Here is a 13,061-nt window from a genome sequence, read left to right on the forward strand (position 1 = left end):
ACACATACACACGCGCCAAAACTATTAAATACATCAAAACACCTGCCCTTAGGAGAAACTAGTTAACCAGAACCTAAAGTGACCTGGGGCAAAGAAAATACTCAACTCTAGCTGACTCTAGCCATCCAGTGAGAGAAGGGAAATATCCAACTCCCACCCACTATAGGCATCCTATTCCATCGAAAAGAGGAAAAACCTAAGAAACCCTGTGACATTCATAGTCCAGAGGCATAGGCTCACTAAAATATTGAGACTTAACCAGAAGATTACAGAATGCTTCTTTTTCTCCCTACACTACTAAAAGCCTATTTATAGCCGTTCCTCTTACCATGACATCATGCCTATCTATCAAGAAAAATTTACAGGCGTTTCTGGCTGGCTTTCAGTTGAGTACGTGACTCTTGATCTCACTATTCTTAAATAAGTTTAAGCCCCACACTGGGTGTAGGGATTACTTAAAATCTTAAAAAAAAAAAAAGGAAACTTTTTTTTTTAAGATTTTATTTATTTATTTATGAAAGACACAGAGAGAGAGAGCAGCAGAGACACAGGCAGAGGGAGAAGCAGGCTCCATGCAGGGAGCCCGACGTGAGACTCCATCCTGGGGCTCCAGGATCACACTCTGAGGGGAAGGTGGCCCTAAACCGCTGAGCCACGAGGGCTGCCCAAAAGGAAACTTTATTTTTTTTTTCCAAAAGGAAACTTTAGAAGGCATACTAAAAGGCAAAAAAACAAAAAACAAAAAAAAATCACAATTTGAAAGGACAAAGCAAGCATCAGAACCAAACATGAAAGGGATGTTGGAATTAACAAATAGAGGATTTAAAACAAGTAGGATTAATATGCTAAAGGTTCTAATGGATATTGTAGACAGCATGTAGGAACAAATGGGCAATGTGAGCACAGAAATGGAAATCTTAAGAAAGAACCAAAAATGTTAAAGGTAAAGAACACAGTAACACTTGTGCCTTTTGAACACAAAATGCCTTTTGACAGACATGTATCTGGCACAACATAAGAAAGAATCTCAACTAGAGGAGATATCAATAGAATTCAAGGGGATCCCTGGGTGACTCTGCAGCTTAGCTCCTTCCTGCCAGGGCATGATCCTGGAGCCAGGGGATCGAGTCCCACATGGAGCTCCCTGCATGGAGCCTGCTTCTCCCTCTACCAATGTCTCTGCCTCTCTCTGTGTGTGTCTCATGAATAAATAAGTAAAATAAAATAAAATTTTTAAAAAATCCTCAAAAATTGAAAAGCAAGCAAACACGCAAACACACACACACACACACCAAAGACTGAAGGAAAAAAAAACCCAGAACACCTAAACACTGTGGAACAAAACAAAACAAAACAAAACAAAAAGAGGTATAACATAGATATAGCAGGAATATTAAAAGGAGAGGGGGTAAAAAAGAAAACCTATTTGAAACAATAATGACTGAGTCTCTCCAAATTAATATCAGACATCAAACCACAGATCCAAAAAGATCTACCAAGAAGGAAAAATGTCAAAAAAACAACCTATACCTAAGCATATCATTTTAAAACTATAAATCAAAGAGTAAAAACCTCTGAAAAAGGAAAAAATCAGTTTTACATATTAAGAAGCAACTATAAGAATACATCTGACTACTTAAGCATGCAAACAAGTAGAGTGAAATATTTAAAATGTCAGAGGAAAAAACTCCACCAACCTAGAATTCTATATCCTGCAAAATTATCTTTCAAAAGACAAAGAGAAATAAACAGTTTCTCAGACAAAAAAAGAGGGGGAGGGGTAACAAATCCAGTGCAAGATATTTAAAAGAAGTTCTTTAGAGGGAAGTAAAATAATACAGGTAAAAACTCAGATCTACATAGAAAAAAGTATCAAAGAAGGAACAAATGCAAATTTTAAATTTTTATTTTTCTTATTCTTAATTAATCAGATAAGAGTACAATACCTTCTAATGAGTGTGGCAAGGACTTAAATTGATGAGATTTTCCTTCCACAATTAGGTGAAGGGTGAGAAGGATTTTGCAGATGTGACTGAAGTCCCAAGTCACCTGAGTAAATAAAAAGACAGAGTACCCTTGGTGGGCCTGACTTTGGGGAAGCCCTTAAAATATTGGGAACTTCTTGAAGTAATACAAATTCTAATGCTGGCTTTAAAGATGTGGTCTTCTGTATTTTGAGACAACCTGTGAAAGAGGCCTCCAGGAGGTGACAGCAAGCCAGAAACTAAAGATCGGAGCCTTACATCTGATTGTATTCGGGCCTGGAAAAGAACCTAGGCTCCCAAAGTTCAGTCAACATCTAGATTCAATTATGTGAGATCCAACCAAACTATGCCCATCCTCTTGATCCACAGAAATGGAGAAATACGTGTTGTTTTAAACTGCTAAACTGAAGGTAATTCATTACACATCAATATAAAACTAATATGTTTCACAGTGGTACTACTCAACCAACAAATATTCACTAGAGATAGAAAAATGAAGCAATGAGTATCTGACTTGATTTCAGCTCAAGTCTTGATCTCAGGGTCGTGAGGTGTCTTGATCTCAGGGTCGTGAATTCAAGCCCCACACTGGGCTCCACGCTGGGTGTGGAGCTAACTTAAAAAACAAAAAACCTTCAAATAGAACTACAAAGACTATAAACTTAAAGATTAAAAGCATTAAAATATGGAAGGACCTTCTCTAATACAAAGACTTATTATAAAGCTTAAAAGAAAAAAGAAAATACAAAGCAACATACATAATCATCTCTTTGCTCATGTTCCATTCTTGCCTGTAATGGCTATATATTTCCCTTCTCCCCAACTCTGCCTTCCCTTCACCTGGGGTGAGTGGTCCAGCCAACGAAAGTGGGCAAAGACCTATGAAACTCATAAGTAACAACAGAATAGCAAATTAGTTTTAACAGTAGGGGGACTACCAGAAAAAGAACACTGGTTGATGTTACAAAGGTATCCCAATGTCAAAAAATGGTACAGGAGTGGGATACCTGGGTGGCTCAGTGATTGAGCATCTGCCTTTGGATCAGGTCAATGATCCTGGGGTCCTAGGATTGAGTCCCGCATCGGGCTCCCTGCTCAGCGGGGAGCCTGCTTCTCCCTCTGCCTGTGTCTCTGCCTGTCTCTCTCTTTCATGAATAAATAAAATCTTAAATAAAAAAGAATGGTACAGGAGTGACAAGATCAAAAGATATCGATGTATTCTGCCAAAACCAGTCTTCCCCATTTACTGCTGACATTTGCATTTGAGCCTAGATGAACGGTTCCAACGAAATTTCTATGTAACTCATCCAGATGTTTTCATATGTGATTCTTCCATAGTCTTGAAAAGTATCTACCTTTAAGATACATACCACTTGACAATTGGCACAATTATGCCAGTTACAATCTAACTGCCCATAAAGAAATAACAAGCTAAATAAGTCTAGTCAGAATTTCCATTACATCTTAAAAACACACTCCCAAAAGGTTATGAGCATCTTAATATATGACATCTGGCTGGCAGATAAGTGTCTGCTTTTCTCAGAAGAGACACCTTTACCTAGGGCACCTCAAAATTTTTCTATTCACTTATGAGAACAAGATGTTCTTTTAGAGATGTTAAGAGAACATAATTGTTTAAAGTCTCAGTTGAGCAAAATATCAAATGTTTCTAAGGGGCTCTTCCGATCATCCTCCACGCTACATATAAACTTCCAAAAAGTCATTGAAGGAGACTATATGAACAAAAAAAGACTATCCATTTTAAGAAATCTAATTACTTTTCTCCTTGATGATTACTCACCAATCTACTAGTTTTTTTGTTTGTTTGTTTGTTTGTTTGAAGATTATATTCATCCATGCATCAAGAGAGAAACAGAGACATAGGCAGAGGGAGAAGCAAGCTCCCTGCAGGGAGCCTGATGCAGGACTCAATCCTACCCTGGGATCAGGACATAAGCCAAAGGCAGACTTCCAACCACTGAGCCACCCAGGTGCCCCTCACCATAGTCTAGTTTATATTATTTCACACAACTCTCTAATTGCTGTCTAGTGAATGCTAATATCATCCTTTATCTCTTTTTAAGTTTATTTATGTATGTAAAGTAAATCTTTACAGCCAACATGGGACTCAAACTCACAATTCCAAGATCAATTGTCACACACTCTTCCAACAGCCAGCCAGGTGCCCTTCACATTTTACATATTATAATTTTATTATGAATATTACTTACAAAGTGAAGTGCCAACAGCAGATTATTTTGAAAACCAATTATTAACATTAAGCAAATACTGTATCAGGACAAACAGAACACTCAGTATCCTTTCCACAGATATTTAGTTATTTGGAGAAAACTGAGTCACATGTTTTTATTTTTTTTTAAAGATTTTATTTATTTATTCATAGACAGAGAGAGAGGCAGAGACACAGGCAGAGGGAGAGGGAGAAGCAGGCTCCACACCGGGAGCCCAACGTGGGACTCGATTCCAGGTCTCCAGGATCACACCCCAGACTTCAGGCAGCGCCAAACCGCTGCGCCACCAGGGCTGCCCGAGTCACATGTTTTTAGAGACTACCCAAATCTACTCTTGGACAACACACTTAGATAAATGTATCCTGAAAGTAACCAATCTTTTGGTTCCATGTTAAAACAGGTTTAGTAGATTATAAGTAAGGTTAAAAGCCACTGTTCTTCATAGACCACAGAAACCTAAACTTGGCTATCCTAAGTAGGAAATATTCAAACAAAAAGCACTCATAATAAGACAGTAGGAAATTATAATTAACATGTAAACATTCTTATAATAGAGCAAAATGTACCTCTCTATCCTCAAAATTTCATATTCCTTGTATTTATGCCCATGAATAAAAATATTTTTCAGATTTATATGTTTCTTTTTTTAAGATTTATTTTTTATTTATTTTACAGAGTGTGAGTAAGGACACAAATGGGGAGAAAGACAGGAAGGAGAGGGAGAGTACTTCAAGCAGACTCCCCACAGAGCACAGAGCCCAACTGTGGCTCAATCTCACAACCCTGAGAACATGATCTGAGTGGAAATTAAGAGTTGGATGCTTAACTGAGTCACCCAGGCACCCCCAGACTTACATATTTTTTAATTACATATTTTTAAAATTACACAATATTTACATACAATCTCACATAGCTGTTATCACTAAAATGTTCTCTTCAAGTCACTAATAATAATGGGCAGAAAGCACTTAAAATAATGTTAACTAACTTTAAAAGAATAAATTTGCATTGTTAAGATCAACTACAGAAATGCACTATTCTAAATATTCAATACTCTTAAACGTGAATTATCAGAAGATGTTGGCCTCCCATAATTTAAAATAAAATATTACTAGTTTATACCCTGCTAATTGAGAGCTTTAAGTAATTTTGATTATTTGAAGTTAAACCCTAACCTTTGAGGAAAAAATTCATTAATAGTAATCTCTCAATTTTAAAAAAATATTTCTTAAAGAGAACAGACATTTCTCCAAAGAAGACATACAGATGGCCAACAGACACATGAAAACATAGTCATCATCATTTATCATAAGGAAATGCAGGGATCCCTGGGTGGCGCAGTGGTTTAGCGCCTGCCTTTGGCCCAGGGCGCGATCCTGGAGACCCGGGATCGAATCCCACATCGGGCTCCCGGTGCATGGAGCCTGCTTCTCCCTCTGCCTGTGTCTCTGCCTCTCTCGCTCTCTCTGTGTGACTATCATAAATAAATAAAAATTTAAAAAAAAAGATTTTTATAAGGAAATGCAAATCAAAACTACAATGAGATTTCACCACACATCTGTCAGAGTGGCTAAAATCAACATAAGGAAAAACAGGTACTGGCAAGAAGGTGAAGAAAAAGGGATACCCATACACTCTTGGTGAGAATCCAAACTGGTGGAGCCACTGTGGAAAAGAGTATGGAGGTTCCATGAAAAGTTAAAAATAGATCTGGCCTACAACCAGGAATCACACTACTGAGTATTTACCAAAAAAACATAAAAACACTAATTCAAAGGGATACATGCACTCCTATGTTTATAGCAGCATTACTTACAACAGTCAAATTATCGAAGTAGCTCAAGTGTCCAGAGATTGACAAATGGATAAGAGGTTATACAAACACACACACACACACACACACACACACACACATACAGCACACACTGGAATATTATTCAGCCATAAAAAAAGAATGAAATTGGGGATCCCTGGGTGGCTCAGCGGTTTAGTGCCTGCCTTTGGCCCAGGGTGTGATCCTGGCATCCCGGGATCAAGTCCCACATCAAGCTCCCTGCATGGAGCCTGCTTCTCCCTCGTGTCTCTGCTCCTCTTTCTCTCTTAGGTGAATAAATAAATAAATCTTAAAAAAAAAAAAAAAAGAAATCTTGCCATTTGCAACAACATGGATGGAACTAGAGAATACTAAGCAAAATAAGTCAGTCAAGAAAAGGAAATATTCTGTATGATTTCACTCATATGTGGAACTTAAGAATCAAACAAGCAAAGGAAAAAAAAAAGAGAAAGATAAACCAAGAAGCAGACTTTAAAAAAAAAAGAGGGGGGGGGCTCTTATTTATTTATTCATGAAATACACAGAGAGAGGCAGACATAGGCCAGAGGAAGAAGCCAGCTCTCTGTGGGGAGCCTGATGTGGAACTCAATCCCAGGATCCCAGGATCATGATCTGAGCCAAAGGGAGATGCTCAACCACTGAGCCACCCAGACGCCCCAAGAAACAGACTCTTAAGTATAAAGAACAAACTGATGATTACCAGAGGGGAAGTAGGTGAGGATGGGAGAAGTAAGTGATGGGGATTAAGGAGTACACTTGTTATAATAAACACTGGATGATGTACAGAATTTTTTTTTTTAAAGACACAAAACTTAATTTAATAGAAATTGTTTGTAGTTCTTACATTCTCAGTGAGCCAAGCTGGAACCCACTGCCCCACCCAGAAGTGGCCCAGTCCTGGGGGCAGGGAAGAAAGAGAGGTGGTGGGTGGGGATCAGAGCTCAGGCCCTGTGAGCCCTGTTCTTCCTCAGTGCTGGGGATGCCACCCTCTTCTCCTGCCCCGCTCTGGGATCCAGGAAGGTGAGTGGATGGAATCTTAGGCCTGGGGCTTCTCTTCCACACTCCCCTGCCCCCTCAGGTAGGAGGAGAACTAAGGGATTGGAGGAAAGAAGGGGACAGAGGAAGGCAAAGATGTCAATCAAGAAAGATGAGGATCAGGAACAATGACTAAAGGAGAATCAAAGACAAAACACATTTGATGTATGGAATTGTTAAATCTCGATATTGTACAACTGAAACTAATATACATTGTTCGTTAACTGGAATTAAAATTAAAACCTAATAAAAAAATGTCTTGACGGAAAAAAATAGATTTGAGTTTTATATTCATGTACATGAAAAATATCCTTTCCATTTCAAAAAGATATCAGGAAAAAATTTTTTTAAGATTTTATTTATTTATTTGAGAGAGAGTATGAGGGAGACGGGGAGAGAATCAGAAGCAAACTCCATGCTGAGGACAGAGCCTGACAGAGGGCTCAATCCGACAACTGTGAGATCATGACCTGAGCTGAAACCAAGAGTAGATGCTTAACCGACTGAGCTACCCAGATGCCCCAGGAATATATTTTTTTAATAAACAGTATTTTATTTTTTTAAAGTAATCTCTCCGCCCAACATGCATCTCAAACTCACAACCCCAAATGAACTTACATGCTCTACCAACTCCATGCAAACCCAGGTGCCCTAGAAATTACCAGGAGATTCATTCATATGTTCATTTAATCATTCAGCAAATATTTGTTAAACTGTATTAGGCACTGTTCTAAGCCCTTGGCATACATACATCAATGGTGGGGGAAAAAAAATCACAAATCCCTATTCTTATGGAACTTACACTCTACCATAACATATTTTACTTTCTTATAGGTCTCCTGCAAGTATCCATCATAAAAAGCCATAAATGCCAAGTAGGCAGAGACTGGTTCTAACATAATTAATATTATATTTTCTTCTATAACTTTCAACCCCAGACCCTATATGATGCAGGCACTAAACAAGTATTCCTTAAAGTGACAAAATGAAAATTTTAACAAATTAAGTATATATTCTAGGCTATTCTGATCTTGTACACCTTAGAATCTTAGGTCGAAAATGCTTAGAATTTTAGCACTGTTCCCACTACTCAGTTTCTTTAGTATTGAGTTACTTTCTCAGGAAACTTATACTTACAGACTTCAGATGAAAGCATAAATGAAAAAAATAAAAATAAAATAAAACATAAATGAACCGTCTAATCAGCCCTTGAAACTTCTCCATAAAATGGTATCTTCATTTACCAAGATTTTAGTTATCAATATACTAAATATATTCACTCTTCTTGTCACATTTACTTTCATTTCATACAGTAATAATTATGTGATTTCTGGAGAATTCTATTACTTGAAAATTCAAAATTTCTGGAAAAAAATATGCTAAACCTTCTATGATGCATTAGAAAAAGAAGTTCAAATAAAACCCTCCATTACATCTTTCTTTTTTCATCTGAAAAGTGTCTCAGCAAAATTGATATACGTGTATACGTAACTGCTTTCAGTGGAAATGAGCCCATCTTTTTCCAAAAAAATATGAATTGTGATCTATAAAATGGTTCAGTCCTTTATACCTAACATACTAATAAAAATTAAACCATTCTGAGACCTAAAATTATGATAATCATTTTATGTTTACACATATTAAAAATTTGTACATATTAAGCCAAAACAGCTGAACATATATAGTGATATTCAAATTATAAAAATTATGGACACATATAATAAGAGACAGAAAAGGCACTCAGGCATATATGCACAGTGGTGAATTCAAATTGTGGAATAAAATGGCCTTATTCTTAGAACTCTATTAATGTTAAAAACAATGTTTTCTGTTCAGTAAAAGCACATTCTTTTTGACTTTCTTTTAACTTTAAAGGACAAAATAGCTAACAGTTTATTTTTCATAGATTAAAGGGGTTCAGGCTGTCACAGAAAGAGACAAATGACATGGTTCAGCAACAACAGTACAAGAAAGATGAAGTGGGTGGTAGAGAATGAAAGCAGGGGACAAACAAATCTTCCTTGACCTGATAAAAAACATCTGTGGAAAACACAGTTAACATGATACTTAACACTGAATGGGTTCTGGCTAAAATCAGGAACAAAACAAGGACACCGGGGTGCCTGAGTGGCACAGTCAGTTAAGTGGCTGCCTTCAGCTCAGGTCATGATCTCTCGGGTTCTGGGATGGAGGCCAGCACTGGATTACCTGCTCAGCGGGCAGTCTGCTTCTCTCTCTCTCTTTGCCACCTCCCCCAACTTGTGCACACACGCACTCTCTCAAATATTTTTAAAAATTAAAAAACAAACAAACAAGGATATCCATCAGCTCTCATCACTGCTATTCAGAATTGTACTAGAGGTGTGAGCCAGAGCAATTCAAAGAAAAAGAAATATAAGTCATTGAAATTAGAAGAGTAAAACTATCGATATCTGCAGGTAACATTAACCATCTACATAGAGAATCTGAAGAAATCTACAAAAAAAGCTACTATAATAAGTGACTTTAACAAAGCAAAATGTAACACCAATATGTAAAAATTAATTTTATTTCTACAAATTAGCAACAACCAAAAATTATAATTTAAAAACAATATAATTTACAATAGCTTTGAAACTAAAAGCTTCAAAACACTGCTGAGAGAAATTAAAGAAGAAAGAAAATATGTGAAGAGATACGCCGTGTTCACAGGTTAAATGATCTGGAGATTCCAGGCAATCTCAATAAAAATCCTAACAGGCCTACTTATAGAGATTGACAAACCAATTCTAAAATTCATATGAAAATGAGACAAGTAGAAAATGAAAATATTTGAATTGAAAATAGTTGAGGAGGGACGCCTGGGTGGCTCAGCAGTTGAGTGTCTGCCTTTGACTCAGGGTATATGATCCGGGGGTCCTGGGATCGAGTCCCGCATGGGGCTCCCTGCTCAGCGGGGAGCCTGCTTCTCCCCCTGCCTGTGTTTCTGCCTCTCTCTGTATGTCTCTCATGAATAAATGAATAAGATATTTTTTTAAAAAGTTGAAGAACACCTACCTGGGTGGCTCAGTTGGTTAAATGTCCAACTCTTAGTTTTGGCTCAGGTGGTGAGCTCAAAGTCCTGAGACTGAGCCCTGAATCAGGCTCCACACTCAATGGGGAAGATGGGAAGATTCTCTCTCTCCTTCTCCTACTGCCCCTCACCCTGCTCTCATGTATACATTCACTAAAATAAATAAATCTTAAAAAGAAAGAAACAATTGAAAACAACGGATAAAGAAAACATAATATGGAAGACCAGATCTATTGATTTGAAAGCTCATTATAAAAGACAGAAACCAAGACACTATTGTACTAGCATCAAGATAAACAGAGGAATGAAACAAAGAGTCCAGAATAAGATGCACACATATATGAACAACTAAATTTTGTTTTAAGATTTTATTTATTCATGAGAGACACAGTGAGAGAGGCAGAGACATAGGCAGAGGGAGAAGGAGGCTCCTCACAGGGAGCCTGATGCAGGACTCAAACCCCAGACTGGATCACGCCCTGAGCTAAAGGCAGGTGCTCAAACGCTGAGCCACCCAGGCATCCCAGGATAACTAAATTTTGACAGATATACAGGCACACCTCGTTTTAATTGTGCTTGGTAGATCCTGTTTTTACAAACTGAAGGTTTGTAGCAATCCTGCATCCAGCAAGTTTATGGTACCACTCTTCCAACAGCATTTGTTCACTTCATGTCTCTGTCACATTTTGGTTAATACTCTCAATATTTCACAATTTTCATTATTACTATATTTGTTATAATGATCTGTGATCAGTAATTTACAACTAATTGAAAACTCAGTCATTACAGCTCACAGCATATTTTAGCAATGAAATGCTTTTTAATTAAGACTTTTTAAAAGATTTTATTTAAATACAAGAGCAAGCGAGTGTAACCACAAGCAGAGAAGTATCAGAGGGAGAAGCAGACTCCCCACTAAGCAGGAAGCCTGACACAGGGCTCAATCCCAGGACCCTGGGATCATGACCTTAGCCAGAGAGAGACACTTAACCAACTGAGCTACTCAGGTGCCCCAAGATATGTATTGATTTTAGAAATAATGCTACTCCACACTTAACAGACTACAGCATAGTGTAAACATAACTTTTATATGCACTGGAAAACCAAAAAGTTCATTTGATTTGCTTTATTGCAATATTTGCTTTATTGTGGTGGTCTCGAATGGAACCCACAATATCTCTGAGGTATGCTTGTAAAACTTCAGTAGAGAAAGGTTAGTCATTTCAAAAAAGGGTGAAAACATGCAAAAAAAAAATGCACTTCAATCCATACCTTGTACTGTATGCAAAAATTAACTCAAAATGAATCAAAGATCTCAGTATAACCTAACACAATTGAATTTCTTAAAGAAAACATAGGAGAAATCCTTTGTGACCTTAGATTGGGCAAATATTTCTTTAAAAAAAAACACCATAAGCATGACTTAATATTTTATAATTCATAAAAATTGACAACATCTGCTTTTCAAAATACACTGGTAAGAGAATGAAAAGACTGGTCAGAGAGTGGGAGCATACATCAGATAAAGGAGTTGTATCCAGAATTTATAAAGAACTCTTAGAACTCAGTATTAAGAAAACAAAACTATCTATTTTAAAAACAAATGATTTAAAGAGATATTTCACCAAAGGGATATGCAGATTGCAAATAACCACACAAAGATGTTCAACATCACTAGGCACGTGCAAATTAAAACCGTAACTCGGGACACCTGGGTGGCTCAGCAGTTGAGCGTCTCTACCTTTGGCCCAGGGCATAATCCCAGGATTCAGGACGGAGTCCCACATCGGGCTCCTAGCAGGGCAGCCTGCTTCTCCCTGGGCCTGTGTCTCTGCCCCTCTCTCTCTGTGTGTCTCTCATGAATAAATAAATAAAAATCTTTAAAAAATAAAACCATAACAAAATGTCACTACATACTCATCAGGACAGATACAAAACAATAAAATGACACCAAATGCTGTGAAAAACAAGGGAAAATGGGTCTCTCGTTCACTGCTGGTGGGAATATAAAGTGTTACAGTAACACTGGAAAACAGTTTGGCGCTTTCTTACAAATCTGAACTTACTCCAACGCTATGAGCTATCCAGGTAACAAATGCAAATTTCCATATAAAGACTTATATTTGGGGACGCCTGGGTAGCTCAGTGGTTGAGCATCTGCTTTTGGCTGAGGGCGTGATCCTGGGATCTGGGATCCAGTCCCACATCGGGCTTTCTGCATGGGGCTTGCTTCTTCTTCCTCTCTCTCTCTCTCTGTCTCTCATGAATAAATAAAATCTTTGAAAAAAAAAAAGACATATTTGTTATAGCTAACCACTAGAAACAAAATAAATGTCTATATAGGTAAATGGATTTATTCACATGTGGTACGTGTTTCTTCATCTGTGGTATATTTAAAAAGTGGAATACAATTACATAATAAAGTACAACTACTGATATACACAACAATATGGACAAGTCTCAATATAATTATGCTCAAAGAAGCTAGATCAAAAATAAGTGCAAAAAAAACCCCAAAAATAAGTACATACTATACGATTCCATTTATATGAAATTCTAAAAAACACAAAAGTAATCTTTAGTGACAGTATGCAGCATTTGCCTACGGGCATCAGTATGGTAGAAGGGATTATACTGGGGCACAAGGAAACTTTTGGGAGTAATGAGTATATTCATTATATTGAGTGTGGTGACGGTTTTATAGATATATAAGTATGTCAAAACTGATCAAGTACTATAGTTTAAAAATATATATAGTTTACTATACAATATTTTAGTTCAATAAAACTGTTGAAAAAATAGTCAAAACACTTAAGAGGCAAAATATGTAGAGAATTGATTCATAATCTGGTTATATAACAAAATTTAATTTAATTTAACATAATGCATATTTTGGCCAGTTT

At 37.1% G+C, this 13,061-nt stretch overlaps 1 protein-coding gene across 11 annotated transcripts in view; it reads right to left on the minus strand.

Annotated features, from left to right (window-relative positions):
• PTPN4 (protein tyrosine phosphatase non-receptor type 4) overlaps nucleotides 1-13,061 on the minus strand; it is a 206,884-nt gene that overhangs the window by 164,720 nt on the left and 29,103 nt on the right. The window contains exon 2 of one of the 11 annotated variants that reach the window (XM_025429221.3): nucleotides 1,947-2,049. The exons of the other annotated variants lie outside the window; for them this stretch is intronic. The gene's annotated coding sequence lies outside the window, so the exon portion shown is untranslated. The remainder of the gene's footprint in view (nucleotides 1-1,946; nucleotides 2,050-13,061) is intronic. 11 annotated transcript variants of the gene reach the window in all.

Source organism: Canis lupus, chromosome 19, assembly GCF_003254725.2.
Source record: "Canis lupus dingo isolate Sandy chromosome 19, ASM325472v2, whole genome shotgun sequence".
NCBI classification, from domain to species: Eukaryota; Metazoa; Chordata; class Mammalia; order Carnivora; family Canidae; genus Canis; species Canis lupus.